Here is a 19,570-nt window from a genome sequence, read left to right on the forward strand (position 1 = left end):
TTTAGACTTGCAAAGCCTTTTGAAATGATTCCACTTTTTACATTTATGACACTGCTGATGAAAAGCTAAGCACTTTTCTCATTTAGGTTCATGACTACCTCCACAATTATGACAGTTAACAATAAGGTTGGGTGTGTGGCCCCATTCAGTTTATATTAATTTTTCACCTTAGCCATACCTCTCAACCTGGAAACATCAAAAATTTGGACAAAGACCCAGAAAAATAGGTACAAATCTTTAAGCTGATTAACATAACATTTGCATACATAATTATGTAACTCCGACCACTTCAATGGAATTGTGGGATATCAACTTTCACACACAAACTGAAGAGCAGACAACCAAAATATGGCCCCAGAGACACAGACCCTGTAGTAAATTGTAACCATTTTCTTTTATGTGTAGCAATGATGTTCACTGGGAAGGGAGGCATCTCCCATCCTCTGTTTGCAGATAATTATTTGTGGCTTCCTAAATTATTTAAGTGTTGAGAGTCATTATGTAATTATGAATCATGTCTCTATAGCTGGAATATCTGATGTGCTTCTTATTTCTTGGAGGTCAACTATAATCAGTAAAAAATAGTGGCCATTTCTTTCTCACTCTAAGCAGCTATTAGAGTTTTGGTGTTGAGAAAAAATGAATTCAGTACAAGATAACTGTGTGTTATTTAGATATAATCCAAGAGCTGGCATGCAAATGGTAGTTTCATAAAATAACCCACATCATTATATAATCAGAAATAAACACAACTTCTCTGTATATGCATATGTTTCTTAAATACTGTGACACTTATTGCATCTAAATTCATTTATTGATAACTTACAGGTCAAATCTTGAATATAACTGGCATAACAGAATGCTTGCTTTAGCTATCTGCGGACTAAGATATGAAGTGATCAGTTAATATGAAATGAAAACAGGTATACATTCAAAGGGCAGAGTAAAATACATAAGCAAAAGGAAAGACCACAGTTGACTCTGAGGATTAGAGTTTATTCTGTAGAAGGATGTGATGCAGTACCCAAACATCAAATAATCTGTTCATTTGATGTATGTTAGGTGATCTGATATCCCAGCTTAAATTTGATTAACTGAAAGTCCATTATTTACAAACAAATTGATGTTATATTCTCAAAATGCATGCCATTTTATGAAATAATATTTCTGTCAAACTCCAAAGTGATTATGTCCAGACTAATAATTAGCAGCTTGGAAATTAAATAAGTATTACATGACGCTGATGCAACACAACCACACTAGATATATGCCTAAACACACCTCACTAGACAACAGCATCTGAGAGGAGAAAGCGAGAGGGTGAAACAGAGAGGGAAATAGAGGGGGAGAGAGAGATGAAAATGAGGAACAACTGATTCTGAGTCATGCTCCTCAAGACCTTACCAAATGTGCTCCAACATTTTTTCTGTCCACTGACCATTTCTGAAAACTTATTCAACCCTGAGAACATTTATAGAAAGAAAAAATAAATAAAATACTACATTATGCATATGAAGCAATGGTTTAGATTCATAGAGAGTTACATGGTTAATTGTTAAAAAAATCAAGCTCGTGCAAGCTACATATTTGAAAACTGCACTTTTTATAAGTGCATATTTTTATAAAAGAACTTAGTGACCCTTGAGTAAGCATTGCAATATATTTGCAAAAAAGCAATCCTTTATACATTACATGTGTTATGATTGCCATAATCTATCCATCAAAGAACATATTTAAGGCATTCTTTTAAGTTAAATATTTATAGTGTTTAGCTTCAGTATGCAAACATTTTTTGACAAATAGCATTCAGATTTATGCAGTGACCATTTTATAAACAGATTTTGTAGTGAAAAAATATGTCTATATCTGCATATGTATATATTTCCTGCCATTTAATAGAGTATCTCTAATATGTCTTTAGACAGATTTCTTGCCAAAAGTAGGTGTCCAAATGTAAAATATTAGTAGCAATCAGATTTTCATCCAATGCATGAGCTTCTTTCAGTAAAGCAAATTGTAAAATATTTATTTTTTATTTAAAAAAAAATCCTTCCTGAATGTTTCATTCAAAAGTATCAATCAGTTTTGTGTGGACTACCTCAAAGGTGAATGTTTCTTTATATGTTTGCAAACACGAAAAGAGCTTCAATTATTCTGAAACTTATTAGAAAGGACAAAATTGCAAATACTTCAACTTTTCATTACAAATATCAACCAATTCACTTGATCTATATGTTGACATGTGGATAATCACTTGTAGGTGACCACAATTAACTAATCAGACATACATCTGTTTCACATAAATTAATTTTCCTTGTATTTTCTTACAAACTTGAGGGAGTTTACCTAAAGTAAAGCATTCTAAAGGGTTTTATGGTTCAGCTGTGTGTAAACACCTTTCTTCTGTGTCACTGGAGTACAGCATAGGAGAAAAGAAGTGCAGTAACGACTCCAGTGTTTACTACTTTAAGCAAAGCAGGTACAGAAGTAAATACGTCCAGCATGTCAGCAGTTAAAACAATACATTTGTAGGAATGAAACCAATGGAAAACTATTTAAAACAAACAGACGTGGTTTCTTACATTGTCTGACAACATTTTACATTCTCTAAGCTGACAAAGTACATTTTCTGTAATAAGTATAACTAATGAAGCAAAGGTCAAAAATGTGTGTTACCTCTCTAGTTTATACTGATCTACTTCTCTAATATCTGTCTAATTTTTTTCTCCTGCTTGTGTGTTTCACTCTCATAAGATATACAAACAAATCTACACTTTCTATTTTTATATTTGTCTTAGTGAAAACTACAACGAGGATGTATGTTGTTTAAATGTATCATGATTTGGAATATTTTGTAAATGTGTTAATACTCTTCAGTTGTATCCTGATGTATAAACTCTGAAGGTTTTTGAATTGACATTTATTGTATTTGCCTTTCTGGTTCGGGACACGGCTGAAAAGCATCCTATAGTGTGACCAGTCCACTTACCCATTCAAAAACTGATAGACAGATAACACACACACACATAACACCAATATAGCATGAATGTCATTATTTCAAGCCATTGGGTAAGGCAATCATTAAAATACCCTTGACATGATAAAATCAAGGCTATATAACATATCACACCACTAAAACTGTATCTAAAACAGCATGTTATACAAGTGGAGCACTTACAGAGGACATGCACAGCTGCTTTAAATGGGAAGCTGTTTCGGAAGCTGACAGGACAACGGTTGCAAATAAATATTCCCTTTCCTTTCCCCCCGGTTCATTTGCAAATGAAAACCGAGTTCTGGGTGATTCACAAATAACATCCTCTCTGGTCCGGTTCATGAAGAAAATAAGAAATATTAACAGCTAAGTTATTTGTGATGCAGCCAAAGCTCGCAAAATAACAGTTTGTAACTCCCGCTTGCTTGAAACAGCCGGAAATACTTTGAGCTTCAATTCCGACAGGCTGGTTCGCTTGAAACAGCTGGAAATGCTTCTGACAGGCTGGTTCATGGACTGACGTCATTGCACAAGTAATGACGTCAGTCAAAGGCCGAAAATTTAAAAAACAGAGCCGGGAAAATCAGGAATTAAGGGGTACCACTCGGGAATCGTGGCACTCCATTATTTGGACCTCAAAACCAGTAAAAAACAAGAAATTCGGTATGGTTGAGAGGTATGACCTTAGCTTTGTGTTGTACACAGTCAACATTCACACTGGCAGACACCGCATGCACATTTTTCTCATTCGTAAGCATGTGCATATGAATATGCTTTTCTGTAAGTTCATATATTTGATAAATATCAATGGCTTTGCTCAACATTAAATCACTGTCTTAAAGCAAAATCTTTCTCACTGCATCATTATTAACACTGCACACAAGTCTCTCTTTTATTAACTCATCTCACAGATCACCAAATCTGCACTTTTTGCTTTATTTCTTACGTCAGCAATATATGCTCCTATAGTTTCACCGGGCTTTTGATTTCTTGTATAAAACATGTGTCTTTCCATTGTAATATTCATTTGAGGGTTACACATTTCTCTAAATTGATGTTTTAAGCACTTATGGTCTTCCTAATTTTCAGCCTGTATCACAATATGGTGGTTGTCCCCCTCTCCTGCATGCATGGCAGGTGCATACACAAATGAACGTTTCCTTTCAAGCTAGCTATATTAAGAAGTATGAATGCCTTTGTATGTGTGTCTTTATCAGAAAATGCAGTTGTATGATATTCTTGCTCAAACACTCACCAATTCTCAGCAATATTATTATCAAACAACAGTAGTCCAGGTCTATAAAATCCCTCTGCCATAACAACAAAATATGTTTAAATATAAGCACAGACCAGGTACTTGAAATTATGATCAAATGCATAACAATCTCTCTGAAAAGAATTATTCACTTTTACACTGCAAATACTGCAAACACACTGGGCACTTCAGATACTTTGAAATGTTGCAGTTAATGCGATAAAATAGTACATTGTGAAAAGGTTGGTCGTTTTAGTGTTTTCATGCATCTTAACACTTTGCAAATTATTTCAAACACTTTTGTATTTATTTTAAATAATTTTATCAGTATGTCACAATTTTGGACATTTTGTTTATCTTTGTAATTATTTCCAATGTTTGGAATGCTTCTCCACTTATTTGTCGACTGAAAAATCATTTAAATGAGCTTAAGTACCTTTGAATAAGTGCTGACCTGTTTGCAAGTTGGCCCCTGTATATTCCTCCACTTCTAACTGCGTGCTTCATGCTTTGTGAGATGCTTCAACTTTGGATCCCATTCTGACACCATGTTGCATGTCTCTTGTATTCAAATGAGACAGTGGGGCATTGTGATGGGTTCAAGTTATTTATTGTACATAAACACATCGACAGCTGTAACTGCAACATATATTTAAGCTAACTGACTTATTAGTTCAGACACATTCGCATGTGCATCCCCATTCATGGTTGCATTCACTCTGACTGACTATACAAAATGGCGCTGATCTTGCAAGTGATCAGTAAGTTATATGCATGTGCAATCTAGCTACAGTGGCTGACTAGGTACAATACACACAATGATGTACACCTAGCCATGCTGTGAATGGGAATGTATTAGCAAATACAATCCCAAAAACGGGGGCTGCACACTAAAAGTGCTGCACCACACATAGCACTGTGTGATGTGCAACAGTGTGTTACTACACAGTAAAAACCCTGCTGCAGCAATGGTAATTACATATATCCCAATGACTGGCCCAAAAATATAAACACAAACAAGAGACACATCCTATGGCTAATAAAGAATAACACACAGAAGGTAATGTTATAATGCACAGGTTATTGCTGCAACGTGACTCATTTCCAGGTAACAATATGTGCAAATGTGCAAAGCATCAGTGACTACACAACATGCATGGAACATGCATCAAAGTTTTGGGCATAGCAGCATAGGTATATCTATGCATGCAGAATCAGTCAGATATGGGAAGGCACACATGGGAAATACACGTCAGCATGGTGACTGAAAACTGAAATTGGTGCTGAGGGTGAGGCATGTTTAGTATCATATACAAGTGCCCTAAGTGAGACAGGTATGCATACAGGCAGGAATAGCAGACAACAAGAAAAAGTTCAATGTAAAAATCAGTGCTAAATGTCTACTAGCAACCAATGTAACCATAAGAGCATGATGTCAGGTATAGCATTACTGTCATTAGTATCTGTATTAACATATGCCAATGTCAAATAAGTACTACATATCACAAATTCAATCAAATCACATAGGTTGGATAAATGATCAGGAAAATCCTGTGGCATCAGACATTTGAACAACCACCTACAGATTAATTTGTCATTGGTCAGCAAAGTGGTCTTCATTGCCACAGGGTGAAAATGACATGGCAGAACACACATTGGATCAGCTGTCAGTGTTATTCTAATGCAGGCTAGGGTGCCCATGCTGATGTATTGCACTGTGGTCTTGGTTGCCACTGCCATGTCTGGAAACACTTGGACCATAGTGCTATACCCAGGAGCTAGCTGTGGAGACACTAGCATGTGGGGACACAGTGCAGATAGGACCATCTGGATGGCACTGTTGGTCTCACAGTTTAGTGATTAACAGCAGATGTGTGTACACATTGTAGCACAGGCACTGATGTCCAAGGGCCACATGTGAGTCCAATGAGAAACAGGAGGTCTGCCTGTCCTCTCTGGAGGTAATCAGCTCATTTCAGTTAGGGCATGTAATACCCAGTTGGTACCATAGCACTGTTCTAATATATCAAGATTTTCATCAGAGTGTACAATAGATAACTCACTGTCATGCTGTGCAGCCCATACTGCCATGACCTCTCCATGTCTGCACTCCTGACCTTCATGTAACACACACAACTGGTGTGCGACATGATCAGTGACATGGGCAAGTGCACAATGGTCTGATCCATGATGTTGCTGTGAACCTTTATTTATTTATAATAGTAAGTGGGCACCCTCTGACATGCATCTATGCACATCAGATACACTCCTACATGTAGTCCAACTGGCAGTGTTGCTCGATTGTAGGGAAGTGTCAATATTTTTACCAGGCTCTACATGGGTCAGTGGGTCATGGTCATCATCGTGCCCATCATCTGATGTCGCTACATCATTAGAATGGCCAATCACATTATCCTCCATATCTGAAACTACAGTGTGATCCGCATGGCTGTCCCCTTCCAGGCCAGACAAAAAAAAGAAACATTTCAGTGGTCTCTGTGCCACTCCCCAAGTTATCACAGTGAGGCATATCACATCCCACTTCAGTATCAGTGGACAGGCTACTGGAGGAGGCAGGCAGTGGATATGCTATGAGAAGGGATGGATAACACGTCACATATCTTCACACCTATCAAATGATGCAGCAATATGACTGCAATGTTGATGATATGGACTTACTAGGATGTCATGGCTGTGGGTGGTTTAGGGACAATAGGATGTCATGGCTGTGGGTTGTTCAGAGACCCTATATAACAGAGAGGTGACATGTACATATCAAACAAATATGACAGATAAGAGTAATAAAAATACTAAAACCTCCCTGATATGTCATCCTGTAACTCCACTGCTGTAAGCGAGGGTTGAAATTTAACTATCATGTGAAGACATAGACATGAAATCATCATCATTATGCACATAACAGGCATCATGTAGCATCCCAACACAGGTGTAACACACAGGAGATAATATAGATACATACTTGATGGACAAGGCTGGCGTGCAGATTACAGGTGTCATAGGCAGGTGAAGAAGAACACAACAGTCATGAAGAGCACAGATGGAATTATCAATAGTTACATACAGCAAACAGATGCAATGTCTTACCAGTTATGTCCTCCTTGTTTGAGGATCATATCATCTATCATAATATAGATCCTGTAGTATAACAAGGCACACAAACATCAACATGTGAGTATGCTCCTTGTAGTATAACAAGGCACATGAACATCAACATGTGTGTATGCTCCCTGTAGTATAAAAAGGCACACAAACATCAACATGTGAGCATGCTCCCTGTAGTATAACAAGCCACACAAATATCAACATCTGAGCATGCTCCTTGTAGTATAACAAGGCACACAAACATCAACATATGAGCATGCTCCCTGTAAAATAACAAGCCACACAAACATCAACATGTGAGTATGCTCCCTGTAGTATAACAAGGCACACAAACATCAACATATGAGCATGCTCCCTGTAGTATAACAAAGCACACAAACATCAACATCTGAACATGCTCCACAGTCATGACTGCAGGCAGAGCCACAGAACAAATATGGCTCACAGGATATGGAGATACTTACATGACAAATGGTGCACATGTCATCCAGATGTACGTGTATATGGAAAAGGCAACATGAATATCCTACATCACAGGTGTGCTACAAAGTGTTGCATCATATCAACAAGATGAACAACCATATCTGGTTTGCCTGTATGTGCAGCTGCAAGGCCCATGTCTTACAATGATGTATCTGTAGGTTGAAATGGCACAAAAACACAGCCATGACAGGAGGCAGAGGCACAGAAAACTATGGACCAGACTAACAGTATATGGAGACACTTACATGACATGTTGCTGCTGTGCAGGTATTGATGGACGTATGTAATTAAAAAAGCATCACACATGTTGTTGGGAGTATTATGTATGTACTGTGTTGGTAGGATAACAGGCTGTAACACTTATGTTGCACATCCACACCATGTGTATTTCCACGTTCACAGTGTAATTCTGCTGCTGGAACATAAATATAACAATACTTAATAATTGTGAAATAATGACCCTTAATGAGGAAGTGTGTATGCTGCAGTGTTTGTGTAGTTAGGCCATATCTGTACGTGCTGGAACACTTGCTTCAATACCTCCTTAGGTATCGAACAATCATGACTGGTGCTATGATGTGAGGCCAAGAACACCGTTATCTCATCTGGGAGAGGCAAGGGTGGCCCAGCTCCAGTGGCATTTTATATTGTTATAGTGTCAGGGTCTGTTATCTGGATGGAGGATCATGTCAGAGCAACTTTGCAGACACACCTTCCTGAATCTGTTGTGATCACCCAGCACATTGATCGTGTTTGTCAGGTCCATCCAGACCTCATTCCCCCAAACAGTATTGCTCGTTCATTCATGAAGGTTGTGGCCAGGCTGGTGCAGAGCCTCAATTATAATTTAATTTTCTCTGGTGAGAAATTATCTTCCCTAGTTCTGACTGACATCTGGAAGACAGGGTAATATGCACATGTTATAGTTTGTATGGAGGCTCACATATTGACATACGTCAATTGATTTGCTCATCTCTCATCTATAATGTAAAGCTATGCAAAACAATATTTTTCATGTATATTACTGTTATGTACAGATAATCAGAATGAAGATGAAAAAAATCTCTGAATATGTGATCTGCAAGGATCAACAAAATTATCACATCTAACAATCCATTATAGGTCATATGTGGGATTTGAACTTATGTTAGTCAATACCACAACAAGTAAGGGACAACCATATAACCAGTGTGCTACAAGTCCATTACAATAGTGATGGTGTTGCCACACTTATATGCACATTCAAACAGAATGATCATGTGAGGCCCAAGAATGTTGGATGCCTGTCATGAACAACTACAGTCAGTGACAGACGTCATAACACATATTACTGTATTATATGCTATGCAACACACATAGGTTCATAGGAGGCTACTAGGCTAGTGGACCTAGAGCCTTTGCAAGCCTAGCCATGTTAATCCTAAGTATCTCCATTTCTTCTTTTTGGGTCATTTGCAGAATGAATTTATGAATAGAGCAAGTTTGTGATCATCACTGGCTATTCCTGTCCATGAGGGACATGGGTACCACCCCAGGGGGGAATTTGCAGTCTCCCATTCAGTAATCTAGGTTGCATTTGAATAGGGTCATTGAGGAGCTCTGTTTTAGTTGAATAGGGAGTCTATTCCAGAGAAGCAGCAGTCTCTGGGAGACGTATCTGTCTCTCCAGAATGATCACTTTATGTCATAAGCTAGGTTGAGATCCCTAGAGTGAGTGACTCTTGAGACATTTGACTTGTGGATGTGCAGCATTTCCATTAGGGCAGGGTTGAGGATTGCCCTATAGGCCAGGTACAAGTCACCTCTCAGCAGCCTATAAGATACAGAGTAAAGTGACAGGACTTTCAGCCTGTCCATGTCAGCCATGGTTTGGAGTCCCTGTGTTTTCTTATTGAGACACATCTGAGGTCTCTCCAGCTGCTGTAGGTGTCTGGTGAGGTAAACACAAAAGGCTGCATTATACTTTGTTAGTGGTCTGATGAAGGTCGAGTACAATGCAGTTATTACACCCCTTCACCTAGATGCTATGCCCTTGCTTATGAGGTGTGCTACATAGAAGGCTTGCCTTACCACTGTGGAAACTTTGTGGTTGACGTTCAGATTGTTATCAACCTGTGTTTCCAAGTCTTGGACCACTGGGTTGGAACTTAGGATGGTGCTGTTAATATTGTAATTTACAGGGAATTCCATTTTGCCAAAGGGAATAACAATGCATTTTTTGCATTTAGTTTTAGACCATGGCTTTGGCACCAACCATTTGTTTGTATTAGCCCTTCTTGTAATATGTTGACATCATTGGGAGACTCAATGATTGCTCCCAGTTTGCAATAATCAGGGAACTTGGTGAGCCAGAGGCAATCTACTTTGGTCTGGACTTCTGAGAAATAAATGCTAAACAGTAAGGCCCAGCACAGATTTCTGTGGTACTCCACTGGTGACAGGTCTACTGATGGAGGCGGAGTCACTAATTTTGACCAGCATATTCTGTCGATACTCTGCCTAGTATATCTAGAGAAGAGGTTATCCCTGCACTCGCCAAGGCCAAAAACATCCTCAATGGGACAAGATAATATCCCAGGTTGTTTACTAAACAATCTAAAACAAACCCAATAGTGCTTGGAATGTTGCCTATGTCCTTGTTGATAAGGTCCATAATAATTCTTTCCATGGCCTTGCAGATGAAGTTGGTTGTTATGGACCCACGTGGTGTTCTCTTTAATCATAGCTTGAGAAGTGACTATATTCCTGCAGAATGGAGAACAGCAACAGTAATCCCCCTGCACAAAGGGGGGGGGGCATCAACTGACCCTGGGAACTGCAAACCCATAAGTCTAACCAACCTCATCTGCAAGGCCATGGAAAGAATTATTATGGACCTTATCAACAAGGACATAGGCAACATTCCAAGCACTGGACCAAATGCAGATTGGCTTTGTTAAGGCAGCTCATGTTTATTAAACCTGGTAGACTTTTTTGAGAATGTCAGGAAAGCCATTGATGAAGCTAAGACAGTGCACTCAGCCTGTCTTGACCTTGCCAAGGCTTTCAACACAATTCTCCACTCTGGCATTGTTGAGAAACTCTGCCAGCTAGGGATTAACCCTTACATTACTAGATGAGCAGCCAATCTATGTTTGGGTAGTTGAAATCTCCCAGTATGATGGTATTTTGTGATACATTCATATCCTCCAATGTCTTTAGGAAGGCTGAGTGGGGTTCCTGAGATTGGGAGGGTGGTCTGTAACATGCTACCAGTTGTATAGCAGTTTTGCCTATGGTTAGTTGCACCTGTATGGTCTCTGATGCTTCATGTGTTGCTACTAACCTGGAGGTGTGGGTGTCCTTGATGAATATGGACACTCCCCCTCCCTTTGTGGTTCGGCCCGGGTTTTGGGGCCGAAAAGCATGATACGAGGTATAGCCTGGTAGCACTGGGGTGCTCTCAGGAGCCTTGAATCAGGTTTCAGTTACTGCACAGACGTCAATGTTCTCCATGCTGAGGAGTGCATCGAGTGCCTGCATCTTGAGATTTAGACTTCTGGCATTGAGCAGCATTACCCTTAGTTTTTTTCCATTTTTGTTTTCTAAGGAGGTGGGTTTGTCTTTGAGCCTTGCCTAAAAAAGGCACTATGGGGTGGCAAGAGCCTTAGCCAATATCCGGAAGCCCAGTGGTGACAGGTGTAAGCCATCCCTTGCGAAGCAGCGTGGCTTGTCCAACATGTCATCCCAGGCAGACAGACATTGGATCCCCTTAGAATGACACCAGTACTTAAGCCAATTGTTAAAGCTGATCATCTTGTCTTTGTATTGTGGCATCATTCTTGGTAAGGGCAAGATGCTGCTCAGGGTCAGGGTCATACCAGCCTGGGCTACATAATCGGAGAGCTCCTCTATGTCTCTTTTCATGTAGTCCAGGGAGGTACATCTCAGGTCATTCACGCCAGCATGGACAATGACGGAGTCATATTTGTACTTGCTTTGGAGTGACCTGAGTGCGTGTGTTATGTGGTGGATCCTAGCTCCAGATAGGCAGCTCACAGTCACCCTCTCCTTGTTCAGCCTGGTAAGTGGGACATCAGTGTGTCTGACTATAGAGTCACCTATTACTAGTGTATCAGGCATGGTGTTTGGCCTTAAGGGCTGTGATTGGTTGACACACTGATTTATTGAAGTATGTGTTGCATGTGTTTTGTTTTGAGGTGGTGGATTTTTGGATGTCTGCTTTGGGAGCCTCTGTTGTTTTGGTAAGTTTTTTATTAGAGCCTCCGAGTATGTCTTTTTGTTGATATGTATATTGTTTTTGTTTTGTTTATTGTTGAGTGTGGGTGTTTGGGAGGTCTCTGTTCTTTTGGTAGGTTTTTAGCGAGTACCTCCACATATATGGGTTTAAGTGTTGTGACCTTATTGTATGTGAGATGAGGTTTGTGTGAGAGGTGAACCATGTGTGCTGGCAAACTATTTGATGTCTAGTTTGTTTTTATGTGAGAGAATTGACTCCATTTCCACAGTCTATTTGCATCTTTCACATTGGGTGCTAGTTTTCTTTAGAAGTAAATGGTTGTTCACTTTTTTATTTTCTCCCAGCCTTTTGGGTTTCTAATACCATGACAGGAATGGACCCCATTTCAGTGTCAAAGTATGATTAAAGTTCATGAAATTAGTATTGTTTCAAACTTTGATGTTAGCCAGACGTGCTCTTTGCAACATCCACAATGTACCCAGTAATGACTCCTTTTGCAATTCGTTCAGAGTTACATGAATTGGTAACATATCTTAATATGACTGTAGATTTTTTTTCATAAGACCCATTTCTCCTACTACTATTGGAACTGTCTGGGTATTTTTCTTCCACATTGATCTCGTTTCTGCCTCCGAATCCTAATATTTAATGACTTTGTGTCTCTCTGTATGTAAGACACTGTAGTCACTGGGTGAAGTGATTTCAATGATCAATGCTACTTTTGTCTTCTTTTCATGGACCACTATATCTGGTTTTCTTGCATCTGTCTTTTGAACTGTTGGTAATATGTGATCCCATGTGATATAAACCATCATTTTCTATGTTGTTTTCTGGCTCATATTTCCAGTGTTTGTCAGCTACTTCAGTATTATAATGTTTGCACAATCCCCAGTGCAACAGTCTTGCTACATTATTATGCCTTTTTGTATACAGTCCTTCTGCCATTAGTATGTCACACCTAGCAACAAGGTGTGCAACTGTTTCCAAGTCTGTTTTACAAAACCTATATTTGTCTGTTTCTCCCACATGTTCAATAGACTTTGTAAACCAACCTGTATGTAGTCCACTATCTTGGGTCGCCAATATTAACCTTTCATCTTTTGGTTTGAATTCACTTCTCCTTAACCATTCATGCATTTGATCCTGATCAACATGAGATTGTTCCAGAAGTTTTCCATGCTTGCAACTATATTTATGCATTTTCCACATTTCTTGCCTTCTCATCTGATCCTTCACCTTATAGTCTTTCTTTTGCTTTTTGGCACATTCAGTTGCTGCCTGATTTTTATGTACTTCTGGTTTGATTTACATTCCCGCTTGACGCTGATATGCTTCTGCTAGACTAAGCAAGGAAGTCATCTTAGATTTATTCTCCTCATGTTTCAAAACTTCCTTTATGTTCGGGTCTTGTGAGGTCAGCAGATATGTATGTAGTCCCACAATTGCAGATCTATAACTGTAATCAGTTTCAAGGACGCACATATCTCCTTCAGAATGGGGAATATATAATCTTGGTATGCACTGATTTTTATAAATCATTTGATGAGCATGAAGCATCCTTCTTGTTTTCCTGTCTAGTTTATCCAACACCTTTTGGGGACAGTCAATCAGTCCAAAACTGTAAGTTAGGACAGGAAGAGCAAATTAGTTTATAGCTTGAATTTTGTTCCTTGATGTCAACACTGTTTTCAGGATTAAAGTCTTCTAAAATATTCCTTACTGAATTTTATTCACATTTGTTCATGTTTTATTGTCGATCCTTCATCAGTTCCCAAATATTTATAAACTCCCTCTTGCTCAAGTTCTTTTATATCACATTCTTGTCCCAAACTGATGTTTCCTTGGTGCTGCAGCTTTCCTGCTTTAAAGGTTGCTTTTGCTCATTTATCAAGACCAAATAACATTCTTATATCATTTAAAAAAGTTTTGACTACTTGCAGTTGTGCTTTCGGTTCCTCATTTGATGAGCTATACAGTTTTTAATCATCTACAAAAAGAAGATGATAAGTCTTTACACTTTGTTCTTTCTGGGAGCCAAATTATAGCCATGGCCTAATCTGTTAAGTAGGCAGCTTAATGGGTTAAGGGGAATGCAAAAGAGCAGAGTGACAGACAGTCACCCTGGAATATCCCTCTTGGGATTTTATCCCTGGAATAATAATTTGTCCTGTATCATGGCTTAACTGTAGAGTGTTTTGCAACTGTGTCATGGTCACTGTGATGTAGTTTATCAGTGCAGGGTGTATGTTATTAATTTTTAAGAAATCTTTTATCCATGAATGTGGGATACTGTCAAATGCTTTTTTGTAGTCTATCCATCCCATACTTAGATTTTTTCTCTTTTTACGGTTCTCCACTATGACTTTGTTTAATAACAAATTATCCTTTGTTCTATATTACTTTCTTTTTTTACCCTTTTGTTCTATTGACATAATTGAGTTTTCTTCTAAATGACTATAAACTCTGTTGGCATTAATTCCGGTGCATAGTTTATATGTCGACAGAAGGCAAATTATTGGTCTATAGTTTTAGGGTAGCTTACAGGTTCACTTTTAAGTAGGAGCATTGTTTTTCCTGTTGTTAGCCAGGTTGGTGTCTGTTCGGGGTGCGCACATAAATAGTTCCTACTCATAGCTAAATCTTTGTGCAAAGATGTTAATACTTTTAACTAGACATTAGGTACTGCATCTGGGCCTGGCGTTTTCCAAGTAGAGGCTTTTCTTAACTTTTTTTTCAATCTCTCTGGCCATTATTTCATCCCATTTCATAACCTGTCCATTTGGATTTCTTATTCTTTTACTACTACTCATTTAGCATCTTTGTTATTTTTCACAGGATACTCATAGATAGCTTGCCAAATTGTATCTGTTTCTTCTTTTTTGTGGTCTTTCAGTTCCTTTTACTTTGTTTCCTAATTCTCTATAAAACTTTTTTGGGTCATCAATAAATTGCTTATTTTGTACTTTTCCTTTATATTTATTTATATATCTACTAAGTTTTTTCTGCCTCTGCTGATATTTTTAGTTTCTTATTTGTGACAGTGCATGAGAAATCCTGCTCTGTTATAATAATGCACATTGTTTTTATTATGTCGATATTTCTGAGTATTTTTGTTGATCTGTTCCCTCCTCTAAACTCTACTAACAGTGACACTCCTTGTCTTAATTGCTTTATAGTTTTCTATATTCAGTACTAATATTGCACCATATTAACTCTCGTTTTCTTTCCCATGTCCATATTTCTTCTTCACGTGTCCTGATCCTCTTGTTTCTCCTTACTTTGGGGACTAGTTGTTCCATCATGCTGTGATATGACCTGTGTTAGACTTTCTACCCTGAATCCTTCGCTTTGTAAATATTCCATAAATTCATTTAACTTCTACTTGACTGATCTGCTCTACATTCCCTCTTTGTGATCTTATTTTTATTGTGAAATTTTCCATATCTGGACCCTGTATTTCTCTTTAAATATCTTTGGGGCTGCCTTTTTTGTGTTGATTGATTTGGCTTTCTCATTTACATAAATATTGCACCATATCAGATCTGTCTTTCTTTCCCATGTCCATATTTCTTTTTTATACCCTTCAAATGTTTCTAAATTTTGCTCTTTAAATTTTTGCACTTCCTCGGTTTCTTCTTTTTCCAAACAGCACCTTGACCTTACACAGTGTTTTTCATGGATCTGTTGCATTAATGAACACACATTTTTATTCAAAGCTTCTGACAGTTTTTTTCTTGCGGAAGTGTTTTTCTTTCTTCTAATTTCTCTCTTAATCTTTTCATATATCCTTCTTACCCTCAATAGTCCACTCTATTGTCTGTATGGCTCTTTTTTGGCCTATCAGTTTTTGTGATTTTTGTGGACTGCTACTTCCTTCTGCAACAGGGGAAGCATCCTCCCCCTGGGCCTGGCCTAGCCCCATTGTAGAAATATTTCCATGTCTTGAGGATTCAACACTGTCATTTTTTACAGTCCTGGTACCAGTGCGCCTACCAGGACTGGGCAATTTTTTTACCCTGGGACTTGCGCACCCAGCTTTCTTCTTTATTTTGTAACCTACTTCTGTCCATGATATATGCTATATAAAATACATTCTATATATCAGTGTCATCTTAGTGAGATTTTGTGAAAAACAGGGTCCACCTAGTGAAGATACTCACTGAGACTTGAAGATGAATTCAGTTCTAGCAATATTTCTCTCCTTTTCCTAATTTTTTTATCTCCCCATTCGGACCCCAGTGTTGAGTGTGGGTGATGTGTGTTTGGGAGGTCTCTGTTCTTTTGGTAAGTTTTTAATAAACATGTAAACCTGTATATAAGAGTGTGTAAATATGTACATAACATCGGACAACTGGGATTACATTATTCCTAATGTAGTATCACTGTATAAACTCTGTATTAGTGTTGATTTCAATGTTTTACTCCATTGTAACTGTATTGTACTCTAAAATACATGTTATTTTCCTTGTATGTACTGTCGTATTATGTTGGAGCTTTTCTCCTGGGTGCACCTAGGCCCAGTGGGCCACCTCGGTAAACAAATGCAATCAATCAATAAATAAATAAATAAATAAATAAATAACCTCCACGTGTGTGAGTTTATGTGTTGTGACCTTATTTTTTTGTGACAGGTAATGTTTGTGTGTGAGAGGTGAAGCATGTGTGCTGACAAATTGTTTAGTTTGTTTGTTTTTATGTTAGAGAATTGACTGCAGTTCTACAGTGTATTTGCATCTCTCACACTCGATGTTAGTTTGCTTTAGGAGTAAATGGTTATCAGTATGTATGAAGCAATTGCTACAGTGTCTTAAGATGCCCATATCAATCAAGCTGGCAGGGGAAATGATGTGAAACTGCTCATCCATTGTGGCAAGATTTTTCTGAATGTGATATTTGGGAAGAAAGTGGGCTAATTGGACATTAGGACTTTGGCTTAACTAGTGGGCTAGTTTGACTTGGAGTCGTAAAGGTAGTTGGTGTATAGTAGGTTTTGGATGATAAGTGAGAGAACAATGCTTAGAGTGCAGATGAGCTGCCCTTTGCTGAGCTGGAAAGACTGGTTCACAGGTTCATAGGTTGGTACTAGGCTATCGGCCCTAGGGCCTATACAAGCCTAGCCATAACAATTCCCTGGCTATTTCTTCCCACACTATTTACTTCCCTGGACCCCTGTCTAGCAGGGCGACTGACGTGATCCATGGGGTGAATTTCCTTTCTCCCATCCAGTCATCAAGGTTCCTTTTGAAGAGGCCAAAGAGGCACTCTGCTTGACATGTATGGGCAGTCTATTCCAGAGTCTGGGGAGTCTCTGGGTCAGGAACCTATCCTTCCAGCATGTTTTGTTTATTGTGATGACAAGGTTTAGATCCCTGGAGCATGTGGCTCTGAGGGATTGGAATTTCATTAAGTGTAGCATGTCCAACAGCTCTGGGTTTGACATGGTCTTGTATATTAAGCAGAGATCGCCTCAGAGTAGACGATATGTGACAGTGTATAGCTGGAGTTTTTTAAGGCGGTCAGCATAGGGCATCTGCTTTAGGCCTGTGATTCTTTTAGTGAGGTATTTCTGATTCCTTTCCAGTTGTTGCAGATGTCTTGAGAGGTACTTACCAAATGGGGCATTGTATTCTATAATGGGTCTAATGAGGGATGAGTATAATGGGCAATGACCTCTTTTTCTGGATAAAAAGCCCTTAGTGATGAGGTGTGCCACATAGAAGGATTTCCTGACTGTTGTGGTGATATGGTTATTGAAGGTGAGACCACTGTCCACCTGTGTCCCTAAGTCTCTTATCACACTTTCAGTGTTTAATGTACTGCCACCTATGTGGTAATTCACGGGTACATGTTTTTTCCCAAAGGGGATAACTATACATGTCTTGGCATTGAGCTTGAGCCCATGGCTCTGGCACCAAGCATCTGTTTCTGTAAGGCCCTTTTGTAGAGTATCCACATCATTTGAAGATTCAATAATGGCTCCCAGTTTGCAGTCATCTGCAAACTTTGTTAGCCAGAGTCCCTTAGTGTTGGCCTGTACTTCAGAAAAGTAGATGCAAAACAAGAGAGGTCCCAGGACTGAACCCTGAGGTACTCCACTTGTCATATGTCTGCAGCTGGATTTGGGGTCAGCTACGTTTACAGTGTGGGTTTTGTCAGTAAGCCAGTTGGCAATCCATCGAGTGATGTAGGGATTAATGCCCAGCTTAGTAAGTTTATCTATGATTCCGGAGTGGGGGATGGTGTCAAAGGACTTGGCGAGGTCCAGATAGGCTGTGTGGACTACCTTACTCTCGTCTACGGCTCTGGAGACTGATTCAAAGAAGTCAATCAGGTTCAGGAGACAAGATTGGCACTTCACAAACCTAAACTGGGTGGGGTCCAGTGTTTGAAGGTTGCCAATGTCTTTGTTTATAAGTTCCATGATAATACCTTCCATGGCCTTGCAGATCAGGCTCGTCAGACTGATGGGGTGGTAGATCCAGGGATCCAAGGTGGATCCCCCTTTGTGGAGTGAAATAACTGTAGTTGTGCACCACTCAGTGGGCACGAAGCCTGAGGTGAGGGTATGATTAAACATGACACTTAGGTTAGGTGCCAGTTCATTTTGTAGTTCATGTAGTACACAGCCCGGGATGTCATCTGGTCCTATGGATGCTGTGGGGGGGTCTGTGGTAGTTTTCTAGGGAAAAATAATGTTCCCAGGCATTTGCATCTATACAGAGCACTGCAAAACCCGGTTGCATGGTGCTCAGCAATGGACAAATGTGAGATTTATATACAGTAGAATTTAAACAGTTTTTAACACAACTACCAATGGGTGAGCCCCAAACTGAGACTTTTTCCAGCAATCCCCAACTCAGATGGGTCCTGAGGTACACAGTTCTGCCACAAGGGTGCAGGAAGGCCCACTTAATGTAATATGGCTGGTTTAAGAGCACAGTGATACCAAACAGTCTAGATTCAGCAGGTCTATGATATGTAAGACAAGGAAACACAATTTCTAGCTGGGAAAGTGTAGGGGAGAATCACTTAAAGGTCAGTGCTGTTAGATACATCAAAACAAAGTATATGATATTTGGGAGACATAAATTGAGATGGGAATATTTAATACAGCATACAGTGACTGAAACTGTAGACTCATTTAAGGACCTGGGTATATGGGTAGATTCAGCTATGAGTTTTTCTAATCATATCAACCAATTGGCTAATGATAGCTACAGAACCATAGGTTGCATAAAGCGATTTATAAAGTCCAGGAAATCAAAAATGATGAAGTCATTTTTTTGTTAGTTACATTAGACCCAAACATGAGTATGGAATAACAATATGGAAACCCTATAATAAAACAAGCATGAGTAAACTGGAAAGAGTAAAGCAGAAATATACTAAGGGCATCCATGGATGTGAAAATTGAAGTTATTATGAAAGACTAAAATATCTGAACTTGTACAGTGTCTCTTACAGATATCCAAGA

General features: G+C 39.0%; 1 protein-coding gene across 1 annotated transcript in view; it reads right to left on the bottom strand.

Moving 5' to 3' along the window:
- Positions 1-19,570, bottom strand: part of LOC122799724 (neuropeptide Y receptor type 6-like) — a 604,927-nt gene that overhangs the window by 457,666 nt on the left and 127,691 nt on the right. The window lies entirely within an intron of this gene.

The sequence above is a fragment of the Protopterus annectens genome, chromosome 4.part0 (genome assembly GCF_019279795.1).
Source record: "Protopterus annectens isolate FY-2018-M chromosome 4.part0, PAN1.0, whole genome shotgun sequence".
NCBI lineage: Eukaryota > Metazoa > Chordata > Ceratodontiformes > Protopteridae > Protopterus > Protopterus annectens.